The sequence below is a fragment of the Heptranchias perlo genome, chromosome 43 (genome assembly GCF_035084215.1).
Source record: "Heptranchias perlo isolate sHepPer1 chromosome 43, sHepPer1.hap1, whole genome shotgun sequence".
NCBI classification, from domain to species: Eukaryota; Metazoa; Chordata; class Chondrichthyes; order Hexanchiformes; family Hexanchidae; genus Heptranchias; species Heptranchias perlo.
In genome coordinates this window covers 2,976,304-2,998,311 of record NC_090367.1, presented here as the reverse complement: position 1 = coordinate 2,998,311, position 22,008 = coordinate 2,976,304, and the positions used below count along the sequence as shown (strand labels likewise).

At 44.7% G+C, this 22,008-nt stretch overlaps 1 protein-coding gene across 2 annotated transcripts in view; it reads left to right on the top strand.

Moving 5' to 3' along the window:
• The window catches only part of LOC137306415 (spectrin beta chain, non-erythrocytic 1-like), a 235,570-nt gene that overhangs the window by 8,715 nt on the left and 204,847 nt on the right, over nt 1-22,008 (top strand). For both annotated transcript variants that reach the window (XM_067975592.1, XM_067975595.1), the window contains exon 2: nt 11,327-11,457. The gene's annotated coding sequence lies outside the window, so the exon portion shown is untranslated. The remainder of the gene's footprint in view (nt 1-11,326; nt 11,458-22,008) is intronic.

The window sequence follows — 22,008 nt, the reverse complement described above, 5'->3', positions numbered from 1 at the left end:
CGAGTGACTCACCTCCTGACCCCCCAGAGTCTTTCCACCATCTACAAGGCACAAGTCAGGAGTGTAATGGAATATTCTCCACTTACCTGAATGAGTGCAGCTCCAACAACACTCAAGAAGCTCGACACCATCCAGGACAAAGCAGCCCGCTGGATTGGCACCCCATCCACCACCCTAAACATTCACTCCCTTCACCGGCGCACAGTGGCTGCAGTGTGTACCATCCACAGGATGCACTGCAGCAACTCGCCAGGGCTTCTTCGACAGCACCTCCCAAACCCGCGACCTCTACCACCTAGAAGGACAAGAGTAGCGGGCACATGGGAACACCACCACCTGCACGTTACCCTCCAAGTCACACACCATCCCGACTTGGAAATATATCGCCGTTCCTTCATCGTCGCTGGGTCAAAATCCTGGAACTCCCTTCCTAACAGGACTGTGGGAGAACCTTCACCACATGGACTGCAGCGGTTCAAGAAGGCGGCTCACCACCACCTTCTCAAGGGCAATTAGGGATGGGCAATAAATGCCGGCCTCGCCAGCGACGCCCACATCCCATGAACGAATAAAAAAAAAATGCATCCCCACTCCCTCCACTTCACAATTGGTGGCCGAGCCTTCAGTTGTCTCTACTCCCTGGAACTCCTCCCCTGGAATGCTTCTGCCTCTCTATCTCTCTCCCTGCTTTTAAGAGCCTTTTCAAAACCTATCCCTTCAACTTGGTTTTCAGTTACGTCTCCTAACTCTTTTACAGAGACTCAGGGCCCGATTTTAGCAGGCCTGCGGGTTTCCGGCGGGTTGGGTTTCGGGAGCGTGGTCAACACGCTCGGTGAAATTAGTGGGTTGCCCGCGCGATCGTAGCAGGCAATCCACTAATTGGAATCACTTGCCTGCTCCTCCGGGGTCCGCGCTGCTGGTCTGCGCATGCGCAGTACGATCTGTCAGCTGGAGGCTCTCTAGTTAAAGGGGCAGTCCTCCACTGACAGATGCTGCAACCAATGGAACAAATTACAGCATGGAGCAACCCAGGGGGAAGGCTGCTCCCAGTTTAATGATGCCTCACCCCAGGTATCATCAGATGGGGTGAGGAGGAGGGGGAGGACAGAGATCTTCCACCCGGCGGGCAGGAGGAAGCGGCCGGCCTCTGCCACCAAGAAGGCCTGGCTCGAGGTGGCAGAGGGGGTCACCTGCGCCACCAACATATCGCCTACCTGCATACGGTGCAGGAGGCGCTCCAATGACCGCAGTAGGTCAGCCACAGTGAGAACACGTAGTCTTTCCCCTACACTCCGTCTGCCACAACACTGCCCCCACCCCACATCTCCTTCGGCACCGCCAACACTACTCTGTCACATCACCCCTCATACCCACTCAAACCCCATCCTCATCTTACCTGCACCTACTCACCTCGCCAGTACTCACCCGCCACTAACACGCAACCCAATCCTCATACAATCTCATGGCTCTATCCCATACTCACCCTCTCGTGCATCTCCCTCACGGCCAGCCTCACTCAACCTGCCACCACCTGTGCTGCAGCCACAGGGCATGCATCACATATGTGCAGTAGGCAGCGTAAGGCAAACGTGTCGTGAGCATGAAGGGGATGCACAAGGGTGTCTGAGGGTTTGCCATGGGTGTTACCTATATTGAATTTCAGAGCAACAAACATCACACATTATATTGGCACCACCACTGCCATGTCTCCGCGAATCCTGTCTGTTGTGTCCAATAATGCCCGCTCCTGGGTATCACTATGAGGACCCACCACTGATGCCACCCATTGTGTTACTGCAGAGTAGGTGCAGGTGTATTTGCAGGGCTCTTCCGCGCAGACGACTGAGAGACATCGGCGGTGTACCCGGCTGCACCCTGGAAGGATGCGGAGGAGAAGTTGTGGAGGGCAGTGGTGACTTTGGCAGCGACAGGTAAGCAGATGGTGCTGGGGCCAGGCAGGAGCAGCTCAGCATGAAAGAGCCTGCAGATCTCCACGACTACATGTCAAGTGAATCTGCGCCTCCGTGTGCACTGCTGCTCGGAGAGGTCCGGGGAGCTGCGCCTCAGTCTGTGGACCCTGTGGCGAGGGTAGTGCCCTCTGCGACGCATCTCTCTCTGCAGTTGCCCTCCCTCCTGCTGTGCAGGTGGGCGTGCAACAGCAACGTGTTGGGGGGCTCCATGTCTCTGCGGCGGACGGCGTGGACTGCGAGGCTGCTGGGGCTGGTCATGCTGTTCGTCCTCTGAGGGTGTCCACGCACCACCCATCTGGCAGGTGTTGGTCTGAGGGGTTGTGCAGGGTAGGTGGGTGGTTCCTCGGACTGGGGCTGCGGTTTCGCGTCGGTCTGTCCTCTGGCTTGGCGGGGGGTGGTGGGGGGCAGGGGTTGCCCTATGTGACGCGGTGGCCTCCTGCGTGGGTGAGGGCTCTCCCCCCCCCCCCCCCCGTGGAGTGCACCTTGGCAGCTGCCACAGGCTGCTGGCTGCAACACGCCTGGTTGGAGGGAGACTGTTTCCCCCAGTGTGTGAAACACTCTGCGTTGAAGGTAAAATCCCACACTTCCTGTTTTGACAGCTGATTCAGCTCATTTAATGACCTCAACAAGCAAGGTAAGTACACTCAAGTGGAACCCCGCTGGCTTTAATTACCTGCGGGATTCCCACCAGCGGGGGCCGCGCACGCAGCCCCGCACGTCATCGGGGAACCCGGAAGTGGTCGGGATCGTGGCGCGATCCGGTCACGTGACTGGATATCGGGATTTTCGGGGCCCCCCCGCTGGAAACCCACAGGAAACCCGATGGTAAAATCGAGCCCTCAGTGTCTGCTTCTCTTCATTGCAATGTTTTCTGCATTAAAAGTGCTATATAAATGCAAGATGTTGTGTGAGTCCACACAGGGAACACTAGCAGGCTATTTGAACACGGGGTTGTTGAAAAGTGATCAGGAGTGGAAGCTGTCCGTGGTTGATTTAGGGAGCTCCCTCTACTGCCCTTCCCTCCCAGGATGAGATCAATGAACTCGATATACACTGGGAAAGTGTCCACATGGCTCTCTCTGACAAGATACCAAAGTTTCCTTCACATGACATTGCCAAGAGCAATAAGGAGCTGTATTCCAAGGCCATAATATTTTATTCAGCTCCAAAACAACAGCTTGCTTAATGCAGTGCTTGCCTGGGTCATTGAGTTTACGCCCACTCTTCCAGTTCTCCACATTGTGAGTTCTCAATGGTTTTGAATTCACGCTGTGAGATAATAGTGGACAAATGCTTACGCGTTTGCCTTAAATTCCTTTAGCCACTATTTTACCGGAGGTTTTAACGCATTAAAAATAAATCGGTGAACAACTCTGCTAAAATAGCAGACAGTAGAATTTTGGATGAAGATTTCAAGTTCATACTAGTGCTCTGCAGCATCATTTCAAGGATGATGTTTCTCAGCTCATCTTCATGTTTCCTCTGAAGATATCAGAAAGAACTTCTTTACTCAGAGTGATAAATGTTTAAGAAAATGTGGCACGGTAGTAGAGGCAAAAACATTCTGGTTGTTCAAAATATAATTGAATGGGAGAAGTTGGGTCTTAGAAGGATGGGCTTTGATAGGCCAAATGGTCTTTTCTTTGGCTTATTTTGTTTTAAGAGTGAGGGTAAAATCCGATGGAAAGTCAGCCTGTTGTGCAACTTGAGTGACTAGTAATTGAGAGTGTGCATGCCTTCACCCCTGTCCTTGTTGACTTACACTGGCTCCTGGTCCCCCATAGCTCTAATTTAAAATTCTTATCCTCGTGCATTAAAGGTGCTCTCTCTCTCTCTCTCTATCTATACAAAAGAATAGGAGCAGGCTATTCAGCCCCTCAAGCCTGTTCCACCATTCAGTTGGATCATGGCTGATCTGTATCTTAACTCCATCTACCTGCCTTGGTTCCGTAACCCTTAATACCCTTACCTAACAAAAATCTATCCATCTCAGTTTTGAAATTTTCAATTGACCCCCCCCCCCCTCCTCCCAGCCTCAACAGGTTTTTTGGGGAGGAAATGGGGGGGTGCGAGAGTTCCGGAATTCCACTTCCTTTTGTGTGAAGAAGTGTTTCCTGACATCACCCCTGAACGGCCTGGCTCTAATTTTAAGGTTATGCCCCCTTGTTCTGGACTCCCCCATACCAGAGGAAATAGTTTCTCTCAATTTACCTATCAAATCCTTTAATCATCTTAAACACATAAATAATATTATAATTGGAACTCGCATTTATAATGCAGTAGTGCAGTAAAATATCTTATTACAGTGGGATATCATGCCCTGGGCACATTTCAGTGAGAATTATACCCTGTCTATAGTCTCTAATTTGCATGGCGTTAGCTTGGTGCCATCTCCATCCCAATCACTTGGGATCAAACCACTCAAACTTTAGGGGCGCCCTTGAAATCAATGCTGTATAAATATTCCTCCAAAAATCTGGCACCTCACGGAAAAGAAGAGTAATGCGTGAAAAATTAGTTTTACTATTCGATTTACGCCTGATAAATGCGTATAAAGTACGCGGGGAATGTTTACGTCCAATTGTTGGAGTGATCTTCCCCCGTTTCAGGGAGATGGTAGAGGCGACGCTCTTCCCGCCCAAATGGCCGGCGGCTGCCCGACGAGGAGCGAAGTGGGAAAAGGTTTAAATTGAAGAGCTGATAAAATACGCGACGGGAACGTGTGTCTGAACAGGAGAAGTAAGACTTTGAAGTAAAATATTCTACATTCTGTGGAAACGTGTCGTCGCCGTGCTTAAAAACAAAATTGCAGCTAAAAGGGGGAGAAATGAGGCGCCCCTTAAAAAAAAATTCTAAGGGACCGTTTTCGTTGGAGACACATGTCGAATTTTTATCATTTAGGGAGTTTGTTAAATACTTAACGGTTTAGTGGGAGAAATACTAAGCTGTCACCATCGGTGTTTGGGGGTGTGACAGACTGGAAACCCCTTCAATTTGTGAAGTTTTTATTTTTTTTTATTTTTGAGTGACAAAAATCACACCAGGTCACAGTTTTATAGCAAAATCAGTAACCTTGCCCTCATTCCCTCATTTTATTTTTTAATTTAAAAAAAAATGCACATAAATGACAAGATTTTAAGTCATGATTTTAAACATTTTGTCATCCACAGATTTCAAGTTGCGTTTCGCCATTCCGAAATTCAGCTTATAAACCGGAAATTTGCGATTGTTGTCCCTCATGAGCGATGTGGGGGCATGGTTTGGATAAACATTCTTGGGGCAGATTTTTGTTTCGGGCGCGATGGTGCCGCCTGCCCGATGGCGCCAGTGTGGGGGCCCCCAAACCATTTTCATGGCTGAGCCTCATTAGAATGCTTTGGGTGCACTGCCTGTGCTGAACAAGCGCTGATGGGCAGCTCGCCAATCGGGGAGGGGGCACGAAATCATCCATCTCCACCGCTGGAAGTAGGCCCTTAAAGGGGTGGAGGCAATCGCGGGGCGGGGGCGCACGGAGGGACTGGAAGCGGGTGGAAAAGTCGGCGGCACAGCTTTCAGTTTGGGGTTTCTCGGAGCAGCCTGCGGCGATCCCTTTAAGGGCCACTTGTTCGGCCCTTCAGTGCTCAGGTCCACTGGCGGGAGCACACAGAGTGCGCGATCCACTCAGTTGTACACCAGAATTGCATTAGGGTCCGACAGACCGCATAGAACTCCCGATTTGCACATGTAAGTAGACTCCTGCCTGTTTCAGACGGGAGGGCTGCTTCCCTGTTTCTCGGCCCGCTGCAAAATCATGGTGGGCTGGACATTGGTGGAAATACAGCAGCCTAAATGTGCACAGCAAGTCCTACAAACAGCAAACGAGATGAATGACCAGTTAATCTCTTTTGCTGATATTGGCTGAAGGATGAATGCTGGCCAGGATATTTTCTCTATTTGGAAAAAGTCTACCGACTCAGCATCGCAGCCAGCAGATCGGATCGGCAGTATAACTGCAGCCTTAAAAGAAGTACAAGTGCCTCACTTTTTGAGGTGCAGTGACTGATGTTATGAAGGGAAACATGGCAGTTAATTTACATGCTGCAAGATCTCACAAACAGCTGTGAGCTGACAGACCAGTTAATCTGTTCTTTAGTGGACTTGGTTGAGGCATGAACACCAGGAGAATGTCATACTTTTCTTCAAAAAGTGTCACAGGATCTTTAATGACACCTGAAAAGGCAGATTGCACCTTGATTTAACATCCCATTCAAGGGATGGCACCTCAAACAATGAAGTACTCCCTCAGTACTGTTCTGGAGTGTTAGCGCAAGTCAGCTTTAATTCTGGAGGAGGCCTTGAACCTACAACCTTCTTAGTCAGGCAAGAATGCTAGTGACAGAGCCAAGCTGACACCTTAAATAACAAAGTTGGTACAAAAAGTATAACAGAGAAGTGCATCAAAGATAGGCTCAGAGAAATACACACAGAATGCTCATTTTTGAAACAAACGTGTATAAGCCCCAACAAAAATAAAACATGCTGGGAAGAAACATCTCCAGCAGTAACAGGAGGCCCCAAGAGGGTGGAAGAAATCTCGAGCGACTGTGTCCCAGTTGGGGTGAACAAGAAAAACAAAATGGCAAGCCAGGTTGGCTTACTCCCTTTTTGAAGGTGTTTTCTCCAATTCTTATTTCTAAAGTTTCTAGCTGAGAGCATGTTTGGGCAGCCAGATCCCTTCCCAGTGTTACAACTACTGGGAGGTATGTGATTGCAGCCTGGGACAATTGGCTCCCCATTTTTCCCTCCCTCCTTGTGCAGGTGTCTGGCCTGCATGCAGTGACACCCATGGTGGCATGACTGAGATTGGGAACTCAGTGCAGGAAAGATTGTTGGGGCCACTGTGCTTATCTGAGTTTTTTCTTACTCCTAGTGATGGCAACCTTTTTACAGTTATACAATCCAGAAGAAAAGGTATGTTACATTTCTCCTTAAAGGAGTAGTAAAGTTGTGATGTTTAAAGTACTCTCCCATTTTATAGAGTAAAGTAATAGACTCTGCAGAATTTTGTTTGGTAATCTGGAGTGATGAGCAGCCCTTGAGCATGTCTGCACCCCAGCCGATGGTTTGGTTTCCCCCTGTCCTGCAATTAAATTGGGGCGTGATATACGCTTATAATTAGGTTGTGATGAATAATAGTGTCTTGAATTCACAGTATTTTAATTTGGGTTATGGTTTTTACTGTTTGTGCTGAGTTGGTTGGTCTCAGCTGGGGGGCAGCTGTTGGGGGGGGGGGGGGCGGGGGGTGAGGCACCTAAGTGATCCTGAGCTAATGAGGGGGTTCACGTTCCTGATAACTCCTGCTGGGAGGTGTGTGTGTACATTGGGTGAGAGCAGGATCAGGTTTGGTTGTGATGCACCCTGTGACAGCAGTCCATTCACTGTTGAGATTCACGGGTGAAGAATGCGAAGTACTGCAGAGTGCCTAGTGTCCGTGGAACAGTATACCAGCATAAGCCAGCACCTTCAGGAGAAAATATAAAATTGAGTTACATTTTATTAATAGGAATATTGACCTTTTCCCCAGTCATACATACATATATATACTTTGAAAATTAGATTAAAAGCTTGTGTCCCAAGGCTTTGAATTTTACTGATTTCAGTGCAGCTGGTAAATATTACTTCTGTTTATGAATATTCCTGTCAGCATAACTTGTGCTTGTTGTCTCTCTCCTTGGCAGCTAACAACATTTTATGGCAACATTATTTTGAAAGTTTAAAAAAAAATTATCTTATCTTCGGGCGATTAGTACATTCAACAGAGATCTTTTACTGTTAACCTGTGAACCTATTATGGGAGCTGTTTCGTTGCTTTCAGAGTATTTTGATGTGGGTTTGTGGCTATGATTCTCCACATAGCACGTATCACTGCAGCATAACACTGTGTAAATTAACAAGTACGCCCTCATGTACAAAGTGGGGCATTTGGCGCCAGACTGGTACTGGCACCAATTAAACTTTTTAAATTGTGTTGTAAAACTAATTTTCTACAGCTACTTGCTGGGATGATCCGGGCTGCATTCTTCTCCATAATGCCTGTCAGTGCCGCTCCATGACCAGCTGATTTGTGATGACAAGTGTATATCTTTTTCCATTTTTCTCCCCACCTCTCCTGAAGGCACTGATTCTTGCTGGGATATGGCTCTATAGGTATTGGTAACCTTCCGGGACCTCACCCAAGTGTCCATCTAGTTCACCTTCTACCATCCTGGTTGTCGCACGATACAATGATAATGGAGTTGTTGACTAATCATAGTGATCAATCTCTATCAATGAGTCTACAACACACCCAGACATGATGTGAGGGAAAACTCCAGTGGTGGAGAGCTTTGGGAACCATAGGTCCAAAGTGACCTGTTCCTCCCAAGCATGCTACACTCACCACAGATCATGTCTCAAATTTCTCATATACTGGATCCTAAAATGTTACATAGAATTACAGAGAATGTGAAGCACAGAAACAGGCCATTTGGCCCAACAGGTCTATGCCGGTGTTTATGCTCCACACAAGCCTCCTCCCTCCCTACTTTATCTAACCCTATCAACATATCCTTCTATTCCTTTCTCCCTTGTGTGTTTATCTAGCTCCCTTAAATGCATCTATGCTAGTTGCCTCAAATAATCCATGTGCTAGCAAGTTCCACATTCCAACCACTCTCTGGGTAAAAAAGTTTCTCCTGAATTCCCTATTGGATTTATTATAGACTATTTTATATTTATGACCTAGTTCTGGTCTCCCCCACAAGTGGAAATATCTTCTCTACATCTAGAAAGAAATCTATCAAATTTGCATCTGCTTCCACCGACTCCTTAGGGAGCCTGTTCCATTGATTGACCACTTGCTCACTGAAATATTGTTTTCACAGATTAGTTTTGAATTCACTCCCCTCAAGTGCAGGCCGTGTCCTCTGGTTCCACTGTTTTGGACAAGGTGAAATAGCTTGTCATGGTCTACATTATCTAGTCCCTTTAGAATCCTAAAAACAGCAATCATATCACCTCTCAATCTTCTCTTTTCCAGTGAGTTCACTAGTTCCCCTAATTATCCTAGTGGCTCTTCTCTGTACCTTTTCCAACTCAGCTCCATCCTTCCTGTAGTGAGGGCTGCAAAACTGCACACAATACTCCCAAGTGCAGCCTGATCAACACTCAAGACAGTGGCAGGATAACCTCTTTCAATCTACACTTTGTTCCTCTTTTTATATAAGCTGACATTTGCTTTCTTGACAGCAACCAGACATTGACTTGATATCTGATTTCCACACACACGGAACCCCTGGATGTTTCTTTCCTTCCCCAGGACAGGAGCTGGGAGGCTAAAAGTACTTCTCCCAAGTGCTGCCCTGACTGAAATGAGGTGACTCAGGGAATCAAAACTGGGACCTTCTGGTCTGGATGGTTTAGTGCTATAATGGCTGGTGCCTTTACCCATTAGACTGAGAGGGGAGCTCCATGTTTAAATTGCTTAAGGTGGTCTTTTTGATATTTCACACAAGAGTTGGCACAAAGATGACAGGTCAAAAGTCTCCTTCTGTGCAGCAAACTTCTATAGTTCTGTAATGTAGCCTGTTGCGGTGAGGCACTCCTGCCTGGCAGTCTGAGTGAGGCCTGACAGAACTTGGTCCATTCAGTTGTATGTGAGTTATGAGCTGCCCGTAAAACTATAAACATACAACTTAAGAGGCTGTCTACTACCTGTGCTACCAAGTGCCTTCTGAGCTGATGCATTTTTGTAAAGGTTTCTGCTGGTTATCTAATAAAAATTTCTACACAACCCTGTGAAAATTTACATTTTCCTTACCCTTGATGATTGTTGCACTACAGCCAGTTGCAGAGTGATGCTTGAAGCATGCTTTGTGTTGATTGGTAGTTTCAGTTAAGTCCTTCTGAAGGTTTACTGGGTAAAAACACTGTGTGTTGAGGTACTGAACCATACAGACCAGAATCATAGAATCTTACAGCACAGAAGGAGGCCATTTGGCCCATTGTGCCTGTGCTAACTCTTTGAAAGAGCTATCCAATTAGTCCCACTCCCCTGCTCCTTCCCCATGGCCTTGCAAATTTTTCCTTTTCAAGCCTATATCCAATTCCCTTTTGAAAGTTACTGTTGAACCTGCTTCCACCACCCTTAAAAAAAAATTCTCATATTCCCCTTGGTTCTTTTGTCAATTATCTTAAATCTGTGTCCTCTGGTTATCAGCTCTCCTGCCAGGAAGGACCTGGGTTTGATCCTTATGCTGCGCTTTTCATCTGCATTTTCGGGGCAGCAATGCACTAAAAATGGTGGTGCACAACTTACAGTTTGGTGGGGGTCTTGAAATAGGCACCCAGGTTCCCGCAGGAGCCTCATCGTCCATGCAAATCGGGCTCTATGACGTCAATAGGGCCCCAATGCATTTTGAAGTACCAATGGATGGCGTGTGCATTGTACATGCTCTGCTCATTGGTACTTGATGCTGAGCAATCTAACCATGAGTCCTTGAAAGGGCCACTGTAGACAGCTCCAGAAAACTTTTTTAAAAAAGCTTTATAATTGCCGGGGCAGGAGGACGATTGAATAGCTTGTAGACACTCGTTATGTAGGCTCGCCAATAAAGAATGGCCACTCAGGTGAAATGCCTGAGGCCTGTGGAACCTTACGTCATGAGACGTACACCAGCAAGAGTCGATGCCTTAGGGAGAGACTTTGCTTTTGTGTTGCATTATGTATGATGGGGAATAGGGGCACACTAAAAAAGCCAGCTCGGTAAATGGATGGTGGACATCAGGATAAATAACACGGAAGACAAAGCAGTCTTAACAAATCTTTTGACGCTAATCAAGGCTGGCACCAAAGAGGTTGGGGTGCTACTGTAATACTAAATTACTTATTTTCCATTATGCACTCTACTAATTACCCAGACTATTTGCAGACATATATAAGCACAAATAATATTCTTTCACAAGTTGCTAACTTGTTTTTTTTGGGGGGAGGATTGGATTCTGCAATCTTTTTTTAAATTGATTAAATGAAGGGTCTTCGTTCATTATTACAGATGTATTAAAAATAACATTTTGAATCAGTGAAGCACAATGCAGTGTTAATGCAGGAACCCTTAACCAGCCATGTGCTGTTGTGCCTTGTCCCAGTTTACTGCATTGTGTGAGTGTGTGTGTGTGTGCCCCTCTCAGTGTGTATTCCTCCGCCTTGCATGCAAGCATCCAATGCGATCAGATCCAGCCATCTGCCGGGGAGAACCGCTGCTTCCATTGAACCGTTACCCAAGCTTCATCATATTAACAACCGGAGAATATCTAATCCTGGATTATTGCATTGGCAGGGTCGGGAAAGTGGATGTCGTAACTCGCAGCATCTCTGCAATCTCCGATCAGGGAAGGCAAACGAGAGATATGTGGATTTAAAATTTAATCGCTCCAGATTGTGTGGGAAGGCTGTTTTCGCCGGATAAAGGTATGTGCAACCTCCGAGAGAGAAAAAAAAGGTGTATTTTGATCATGTTAGATGGTTTCCATTCATTAAAATTTGCTGCAATTGTTTTTCCCAGTGATGGGTTGGATGAGTAATGCTAGGATTGGTGATCAAGGATTTCGATCGCTCGGGAAATATAAATAGATATTTAGAACATGTATAACGGTTTTCGAGGTTCCTTCGTGTTCAGATTGCCTTGCACATAAAAATTAGACCGAGGATATTATTGCATTTTTTATCCATTTTTGCAAAGCGCCGGTACAAAGGATAATCTGGATGCTCATCAGTCTCTTGAATAATGAAATGCCTAAATATACTGATTTGTTTTCTTGGAGACGTTGCGATTTGTACGATATCCTTTCAGTTTCACTGCATAATATTTTTAAAAGAAATATATAAAGTCTTGCTGCGGACACGGGCTTCCCCCATTATTATGTCTTTGAAAAGGATTCCAGGTTATAGAATTACTCGTTAGTAGAGCTGGTCGCCAGACAATTGGAGCTAAAGTGCTCAGTATTTTAACGGCAGTTCGACTCCTGAGCGTGTTTGCTGTGTAATTGCGTCGGTGATTATCAATACTCCAGAGTCAGGACTATTATGCAAAATGCACTTAAATCCATTTTACACAAACAATAGAAGCCAGTCATTTAGACCCCTTTCTAGATGGTTTCCAATAGGATCTCCTCCCTGTTAAAATAACTGGATCTTTTTTTTTCCTTGTGTGGATTTTTTTTAACAGAAAATCAAGTTTTGATAAGGCAGGGTGGATCCTAACACAACTTGTTCCCAATTAGTGTGAAACCAGATTTCTTTTTGGCAGGGTAGATAGAAAGTGAGGGACAGTAAAATCCAGTTGATGGGATCTTTTATTATTATTTATAGATTTCTTCCTTTTTACATTCAATGCACAGTTTCTGGACAAGAAGACGAGTAGATGACATCTGTCTATACCACTCTTCAGTGCTGCCTCTTCTTTCAGTGTTCTCTTTTCTATAGAAAGGTGCCTCAGCTTAGCTCCTGCTTAGTGGCCTAGGAGACTACCATGTGGGGAATTCTATCCGCAAACCTATCCGATCATTCCGTGGTGCAAGACGTCCGTACGCCAGTGCACTTTGCTAGCCTCGACATTTCTTTCTAGGTTCTCATTTCATTCAGCAGGTTTCCCATTTTAAAAAAAAATCCATTATGTTTCTGCTGCTTGCACCTAGCCTCATGTTTGAAATTTTTATGCATTTGTAGAATTAACAACATTTTCCTGCCCATTGGTCAGATGCAAGCGATTGCAGTACTCTTTGAATGGGCCAAGAATCCAAAATTGAAATGCCAGTCATGCACCCCTCGAACAAAGAATGGAATATTTGCAGAACGGTTCATTTTGAACATTGTCTGAGGGAAGCTCCCATAAACACTGTTATTACATCACTTTTTTTTACAATAACAGAAATCCACTGCACAGGAAGTGAAATTACAACCAGCATGGTATACTAAGGTCCAGAGCAAGAGTGTCCAAACTGCATCCCTTGAGCCCATGCAACCTGGCCCTTGAAGCTCAGGCAACTTAGACCGTACATTTATATTTTTTTACTGGATTGTCCTGGTGGTTTGTAAAGGACTTTTTAGGGCTGTTGCCTCATTGGTGGATAAATCCTAAATCAGAGAACTCCAGGATCTGTTAGTAACAGCAACTGGTGATATGTGCAAATTAATGGGAACATGGTTTCAAACTTTGTATACAACCCCGAGGCTCCACCGCATGCATCTCTGCAACCCCTAAAAACAGAATGCTTGGACACTCCTGGTCTAGAGACAACCAGGGATTCCAATCAAGCTGCTTACATTTACCTGATTCAAATTTACTTGCTAAAATATAATTTTTAAATGTTATAAATATTGTACAATTCTTCTCCCTGCACTTTCCTACAATCCCTGAGTTTGCCCTTATTTGCTTTATTCTTCACAGTATGGAAGTCAGAACAGTCCAGCCCATGGATGTGTCCACTGAGGTTGTTGTGTCATTGCTGCTTGCTGGTTGCCCTCTTGGGGATGTGCTTGAGTGGCAAGCGATGTGATCCCTTCCATACATTTTTCCTGTCCTCCAGGTGATTCAGCTGAGAATATCAAAACGTGTTGTCTAGAGTGGAGCAAAAGCTCTAGAAACACGGGAGCTGAACTAGCATCAGAGTCAATTAATTTGTACTGTTGAGATTATGTCGGTTGATTTTGATGCTCTGCTCTAGAGAATGCATGTACCTTTGGCTGACCGAGAAAAATCAAATGTGGTGATGCTGCAGGCAATGGCAGTACTGCAGATTGATGTGAAAGGTTTCCATGTAGGTTGCTTCAGAGCGGGGCTGTCTTTCCAAAAGTGCGCCCCAAGGGCTGGAATGAATCAGCTGATGCCCCTGTTGTCTTTGGGATTGGGTCATGTTAGAGATATTGATTGACAGCTTCATCACAATCTTGGCCTTTGTTTGAGTTTTGCCGTTCTTTAGCTTGATCCTTTGTACTCCGGTTGACTAAATTGTGCCACTCATTGTCCCTGCTAGTGGATAGAATTTGACTAAGTTTTGACAGATTTCCATTCAGTTTGTCCTGCTTTCTTAAGGTTAACTGTACTTTCTACAGGAGTGACTTCAGTCATGCCTCAGTGCTGTTGGTCCAGAATTGATCTTGAGTGTATAATGACAGACCTAGTTCTCTCTCGCTAGCTAGCTAATTCTGTCTTGCACAAACAAACAAACAAACAAACATACCCTAACCCTAACCTCTCTCCCTCTCCCTCTCTCTATCATCTGACTAGTGTCAGTGTCTTTCATTCTATTTCTAAAGTATGATTGGTCGATGAATCTTCCCAGTGCAGTGCACTGGGGTACCAGCACACATACTAAGGCAACCTGAGAATAACGGAAGGAATTGAAACACTCATGCAAAAAATAGTCCAGAGGGCCCAGAAAATAGTTGTTGAAATTTAATTATGTAGAATTTCTTTTTTGCATTGCGTAGTGCTAGTTTAAGTATTGATTTTGCATAAAAAAAGAGAAAAGTCAGCATTGTGATGCAAGCGATAATCTTTGGAAAAGTGTGGTTTTGTTTCAGCTATTGCACTCCTGCCCAACATGGCTGGTAGAATAAAGCTTCTTTGAACTCCGCAATTCCTTAGTGGTTTTATAACAACAACTTGTACTTATATGGCACTTTTAATGTAGAGAAATGACTTTAGGTGCTTCACGACGATGTAATCGGACAGAAAGGGGTGCTGAGACAAAGAAAGAAATATTAACAGAGGTGACCAAAAGCTTGGTCAAAGAGTTGGTTTGAAGAGGGTCTCAAAGGAGGAGAGGGAGGTGGCGAGGCAGAGGGGTTTAGGGAGGAAATTTCAGAGCATGGAGCTTAGATGGCTGAAGGCACGCCAGCAGTGGTGGGAGAAGGGAGGTAGGGATGCACAAAAGGCCAAAGTCAGAGCAACGCAGCTGCATCCATCCCAAGAAATGTTGGAAATTGACAGTTGATCCGCCAGCATCAGGTTACCGTTTCCGATGGAGGCCAAAATCACGTGGATTTCCAGCATTTTCTGTTTTTCTTTCTAATAACTAGCAGACCTGCCACCTTTTCTCTTTTAAGAAGAAAATGGACCCACTGCATTTATTTGTGTTTATTTCAAATATTCTGCATTTGTTTTTTTTTATTGCTATTGCCACCAACAGTTTGCGTGAGAACTATGATGGAAAGGGAAGTTGTCGACTCATTAACAAATGTATGGTTGAGTTTTTCAATCAATCAATAGATCATTTTTAAAATTTGTGGTGCTGTTTTGTGGAAAAATTTGTCAGACTGGTATATTTTATTAATCTGAGAAATGGACAAATCTGGCTCTTCTTTCTGGCTCTGTGACATGTTTGGATTGTGATTGATTGGTGGTAGTGTGCCCCTCGTACTGGAGGATGACAGTGCTAACAATGAATGGAATGAAGTTCATGATAGGTATGTGCTTCGATGACTGCAGGGCGATACGTGCTAAACGTTGTCCACCACGAGCCTCACATAACCACAATTCTGGTGGGGTTCTCCTGTTGACCCTGCTGACATTGTCTATCTTTCCATATCTCTCGCATCTTGCTTCCGCACTGGCACGGCATTATAGCTCAAAGTCCTTCACTCATTCTCTCACTTCAGCATGTCATTGCCGTCTGTCAGTGGCTAGGATTTCCCAAGAGACCATGTTGCACTGCTTCAAGCGAATCTTCAGTGTGTCTTTGTAGTGCCTTTGTTCTCCGCGATGCTTTCTTCTGTCATCCACCAGTTCTCCATAAAACACCTACTTCGGTAACCACATGACATCCATCTTAACAACATGTCCAGCCCAATGGAGCTGATTATCATGGCCTCAATGCTGATGCTGTCAGCACGTTCCAGTACTTCCAGTTGTTAGTGATCGTGTCCTGACACCTTATGAAGTAAGCTGCGAAAGTTTCTTTGGTGAAACCTTTTCAGCTGTTGAGTATGCCTTGTGCAGAGTGTCCATGCTTGCTCTCTGCATGCGAGCTATCATTTCCTTATCGTTGTACCATCAGGTAGTACACTTCCAAGGTAGGTGAACTTGATCACGTTCAATTCAATTTTGGCAATAGTGATCAATTGTGATTAGGTACAGAGTACACAGTGCAAGAATGATGGTGTATTTCTTTGTTGTGATTGGCTTACAATTACTCTGTGATATATAGGGTGCCCGACTAGAGAAATCACACATTTATTTACACACATATTGCAAGGGGATTGGAGTACAAGAGTAAGGAAGCTTTGCTGCAATTGTATAAGGCTTTGGTGAGACCACACCTAGAGTACTGTGTACAATTTTGGTCTCCTTACCTAAGGAAGGATATACTTGCCTTAGAGGCAGTGCAACAAAGCTTCATTAGATTGATTCCTGGGATGAGAGGGTTGTCCTATGAAGAGAGGTTGAGTAGAATGGGCCTATACTCTCTGGAGTTTAGAAGAATGAGAGGTGATCTCATTGAAACATATAAGATTCTAAGAGGGCTTGACAGGGTAGATGTTGAGAGGATGTTTCCTCTGGCTGGAGAGTCTAGAACTAGGGCTCATAGTCTCAGGATAAGGGGTCGGACATTTAGGACTGAGATGAGAAGGAATTTCTTCACTCAGGGTTGTGAATCTGTGGAATTCTCTATCCCAGAGGGTTGTAGATGCTCAGTCATCCTCAAGGGCAATTAGGGATGGGCAATAAATGCTGGCCTCGCCAGCGATGCCCACATCCCATGAACGAATAAAAAAAAATTCAAGACTGAGATTGATGGATATTTGGATTCTAAGGGAATCAAGGGATATGGGGATAGGACAGGAAAGTGGAGTTGAGATTGAAGATCAGCCATGATCTTATTGAATGGCGGAGCAGGCTCGAGGGGTCAAATGGCCTGCTCCTGCTCCTATTTTTTATGTGTTTATGTTCTTATATTTGTGAACTTGAAATCCAAATTAAACCAGATTTGCAAAAAAAACGATTCCTCTCCCTACAAATTTTCTGTTTCCTGAAGCAACAGCAGTAATGTTTGGCACAGAGTAATTTCAAAATCCAGCTATAGAACTGACAAATTACAACCTTAGATCACATAATGAATTTGAATCTGAAATACCAGAGTTTCTTTAGGGAGTGCTAGTCATTTAGTAGCTGTGAGCTCTTATACAGTCTTTTCTGCTCTCCCAGAAGTATTGCTTTGGTGAGGTTCCAACTCTCTTTTCTTCAGTTTTCGGTGAATTTTCTTCTCTTCCTTCTTTTTCCCTACTCCCTCCTCTGTGGAGGTGCTGATGAGAAGGGTTATGGCTCCATGGGTACTGGTCACCCTCCAGTGCCTGGCCCAAATGGCCAGGTGTAAGTGTCAGAGGCAACTTGAACTTCAGGGAGCATCACAGCCCGTTCCTGTCCCATGTCGACATGTGCATCTCCAGCAGGCATCACTGGATAATGATCAGGAGTTGGAACTCTGGCTGATTTTCCCCACTCTAATCCAGACATACTGTGATCAATTGTAGCACCCCTATAACCAGCTGAGATCAGAAAGCTCAGCTCAGATCCGGGTTGACCCTTGGACCTTTATGGCGCAGTTACTCACTGGTTTAAATCGCTGCACCATCAAAGAACAAACACTCTCTTTCTTAAAGTACTGATAAAGGATGAAGTTGCATTTATTTACTGCATCATCACATCCATTGAATTCATTTTGAAGTGCAGTCACTGTTGTTATGTAGGCACATGTAGCAGCCAGCTTGTGCACAGCAAGGTGCCATAAATAGTAAGTGGATGAGTGACAGGATCATCTATTTTTGGTGGTGTTGGTTAATAAAAGAATGTTGGCCAGGACAACAGGAGAACTTCTTGTTCTTCTTCAAATATTGCCATGGGATTTTTTTTATCAAGCAGGTAGAGGGGGTCTTGGTTTATCATTCAAGAAGGCGGCTCACCACCACCTTCTCAAGGTCAATTAGGGATGGGCAGTAAATGCTGGCCTTGCCAGCGACGCCCATATCCCATGAGCGAATAAAAAAAAAATCTCGTCCAAAAAATGGCAACTCCGACAACGCAGCACTCCCTCACTACTGCACTGAAGTATCAACTTGAATTATGTGCTCAAATCCATAATGGAACCCGAACTTACAATCTCTGATTCAGATATTTTTTTGTGTCTTCCCACACTATCATACTTAGCTAGGGGAGGCTACAGGTGATCTACTCCAAGGCCTGTATAACTATTCTGAAGCCAGCCACTGGTCAGCATTCGACATGTGCATCTCCAGCAGGCATCACTGGATAATCATAGAATCATAGAATCATAGAAGTTACAACATGGAAACAGGCCCTTCGGCCCAACATGTCCATGTCGCCCAGTTTATACCACTAAGCTAGTCCCAATTGCCTGCACTTGGCCCATATCCCTCGATACCCATCTTCCCCATGTAACTGTCCAAATGCTTTTTAAAAGACAAAATTGTACCCGCCTCTACTACTGCCTCTGGCAGCTCGTTCCAGACACTCACCACCCTTTGAGTGAAAAAATTGCCCCTCTGGATCCTTTTGTATCTCTCCCCTCTCACCTTAAATCTGTGCCCCCTCGTTATAGACTCCCCTACCTTTGGGAAAAGATTTTGACTATCGACCTTATCTATGCCCCTCATTATTTTATAGACTTCTATAAGATCACCCCTTAACCTCCTACTCTCCAGGGAATAAAGTCCCAGTCTGTCTAACCTCTCCCTGTAAGTCAAACCATCAAGTCCCGGTAGCATCCTAGTAAATCTTTTCTGCACTCTTTCTAGTTTAATAATATCCTTTCTATAATAGGGTGACCAGAACTGTACACAGTACTCCAAGTGTGGCCTCACCAATGCCCTGTACAACTTCAACAAGACATCCCAACTCCTGCATTCAATGTTCTGACCAATGAAACCAAGCATGCTGAATGCCTTCTTCACCACCCTATCCACCTGTGACTCCACTTTCAAGGAGCTATGAATCTGTACTCCTAGATCTCTTTGTTCTATAACTCTCCCCAACGCCCTACCATTAACGGAGTAGGTCCTGGCCCGATTCGATCTACCAAAATGCATCACCTCACATTTATCTAAATTAAACTCCATCTGCCATTCATCGGCCCACTGGCCCAATTTATCAAGATCCCGTTGCAATCCTAGATAACCTTCTTCACTATCCACAATGCCACCAATCTTGGTGTCATCTGCAAACTTACTAACCATGCCTCCTAAATTCTCATCCAAATCATTAATATAATGATCAGGAGTTGGAACTCTGGCTGATTTTCCCCACTCTAATCCAGACATACTGTGATCAATTGTAGCACCCCTATAACCAGCTGAGATCAGAAAGCTCAGCTCAGATCCGGGTTGACCCTTGGACCTTTATGGCGCAGTTACTCACTGGTTTACTCTGTGCCAAACATTACTGCTGTTGCTTCAGGAAACTTCCCTCTGATTTGGCTTCTGTTTCTATGGGGAAATGGCTGTCCTGCACTTCCCATATCAGTGTGGCTGAGACTGGGGAGAATGGTGAGAGCAAGTACACATCCCACTGTCTCCAGCATGCTGAACTACCAAGCCATATTCTTGCCCTCACTAATATTATCCTTTTACGGATTAATTTTAATTTCCTCATGAATGCATACGCTTAACATTTTCCAACAACGTGATCTATTTGACCAGCAACTTTGTAAATCATAGTTTAAAAAATATAGAAGTACAAGTTAAAGTTGTGTTTTTTCTAAATGCATGGTGGTATAACCCAGCTATTTGGAGCCCTCATCCTAAAATGGCAGTCATGTCTGGGGAAAGATCAGGAGAAATTTTCTGGTCAGTTCTATTCTTGTACCGAATTCCTCTCTGCTGCTAAAAAAAATGTAGCGAAGAATTTAGTGCAAGCATGTTAAGCATTCGTATGAGAACAGCACCAATCAGAAAATCTACTTTTAGATCCATAAAACAGGATTGTTTTTCAAGACTCATTTTAAGTAAAAAAAAAATGTTTAGGTAGGGTCTCAACATCAAATAAAGAAAGCTTTAGTGATTTTAATTATGGCACATATGGGCAAATTCAGGGAGGTTGTGCTCCCAGCATGCAATCTCTCTGAACGTGAGCATCGTAAATGGAGGTATATAAAATGAGAACTCCGATTCTCTGACCTGTGCTTGCATCCAGCAAATATGTATACTGGAAGCACTGTCTTGCTCAAATGACACTATAGATCTTTTAAGAATGTTAGTTTTGGGAGTCTAGATGATATACTAGATTTGAATTACACAGAATATTCAGCACAGAAACAGGCCTTTCCCCCCAAATTGGTGTATGCCGGTGTTTATGCTCCACACAAGCCTCCTCCCACCCCCTTCATCTAACCCTATCAACATAACCTTCTATTCCTTTCTCCCTCGTGTATGTCTCGCTTCCCCTCAAAAGCATCTATGCTATTCGCCTCAACTACTCCTTGTGGTCGCAAGTTCCACATTCTAACCACTCTTGGGTAAAGAAGTTTCTCCTCCATTCCCTATTGGATTTGTTAGTGACTCACTAATAAAGGAATAAAAGGGTATACTGATGGGGTTAGATGAAGTAGGGAGGGAGGAGGCTCGTGTGGAGCATAAACGCTGGCATAGACCCAGTTGGGCCGAATGGCCTCTTTCTGTGCTGTAAACTCGATGAATGACCAGTTAATCTGTTTTGTGGTGTTGGTTGAGGGAGGAATGTTGTTCAGGACAGCATAGGTGAAATCAATCTATGACCTTACAGAGCAGTTTCACCTGTACTAAGGAACATCACCTAATTGCGGCTTTTTGATTTACTTTGTCTTCTCTCCTATACTTTTCAGCTTTGTTGTTGCCCTACGATATGGATGTTGGCTGTCCATCTGCCATTCCCAATAAATAGGATAGAAATGATGAGACAGTCCTATGAAAGCAGTTTGCCCTAAATTGCAAACTGTGTTCCAAATACGGCCTTACCAATGAGAGACATAAAGGCAGGTGGACAGACACATACATCTAAACATAGACAGATGAGTAGAACAAGCACACAGACAGCCACGTACACAGACTTGTTGGGTACCTCCAGCAAGTATGGACACCACTCCCAGAAGACTCCTGTCCTAACTACCAAAAGTGCCAGCTTCAGAAAGTGCCTTTTATTGGTATAAAATAACAGAAATAAGTACAGAAAAATAAACAGACCTCATGGACCACCTGGTACCTTCTTGTGGTCCCCCTAAGGTCTGAGAACCCCGATTTGAAAACCTGTGACAAGCATAAGTAGACACACAGGCAGATAGATGAAGGTAGCGGAAAATGGAAACTGATTGTTGCAAGATATTGATCCGTTCATTTACAACATGCTTGTCCAGGGTATGTTTAACATAACTCCATAAAACCAATTAACAGTAAACAAATAATGAGTGTTTTATCTGCAACTATGGTTCCAGCAGAATCCTCTGGGTCAGAAACAATGACTATTTATTATGGGATAGAGAGTCAGAATTTTTGTTAGTCCATCTAAAATTCAAACGAGCGGAAGTGGAAGTTTATTAAAGTTATAAACAGATTCTGGGTAATTGAGCCAGTGGTTTGTGGCACAAATGCCAATTTGGCCTTTTAAAAAGGAGTTAGTTTTCTCTCTCTCTGAAGTTTGGTTGTAACTCTTTCCATTATCAAAGACCACTTTTTCAGTACACCCCTACTCTTTAGGAAACCTTCCCGTACCACTTTGCCTCGCTATCTTTTTCCCTTCCTTTAAAAATCCCTGAATCTTACCCACCTCTTGCTTTTGTCCTCGGTGAGCTACAAAGCCAAACAATCCAGGAAAGTCCCTGGGTCAATGTCAAGCCAGTGCTGAGTTAGCTGATTTTAGTCACGGTGGAGGTAGGGGCGCTACAGTTGGATCCTGATTTCTATCCAGTGTCACCAGCTGGAAAATGTACTTGTGTCGATGTTGGGTGAGGACAGGATCAGGCTGGGCTGCGTTGC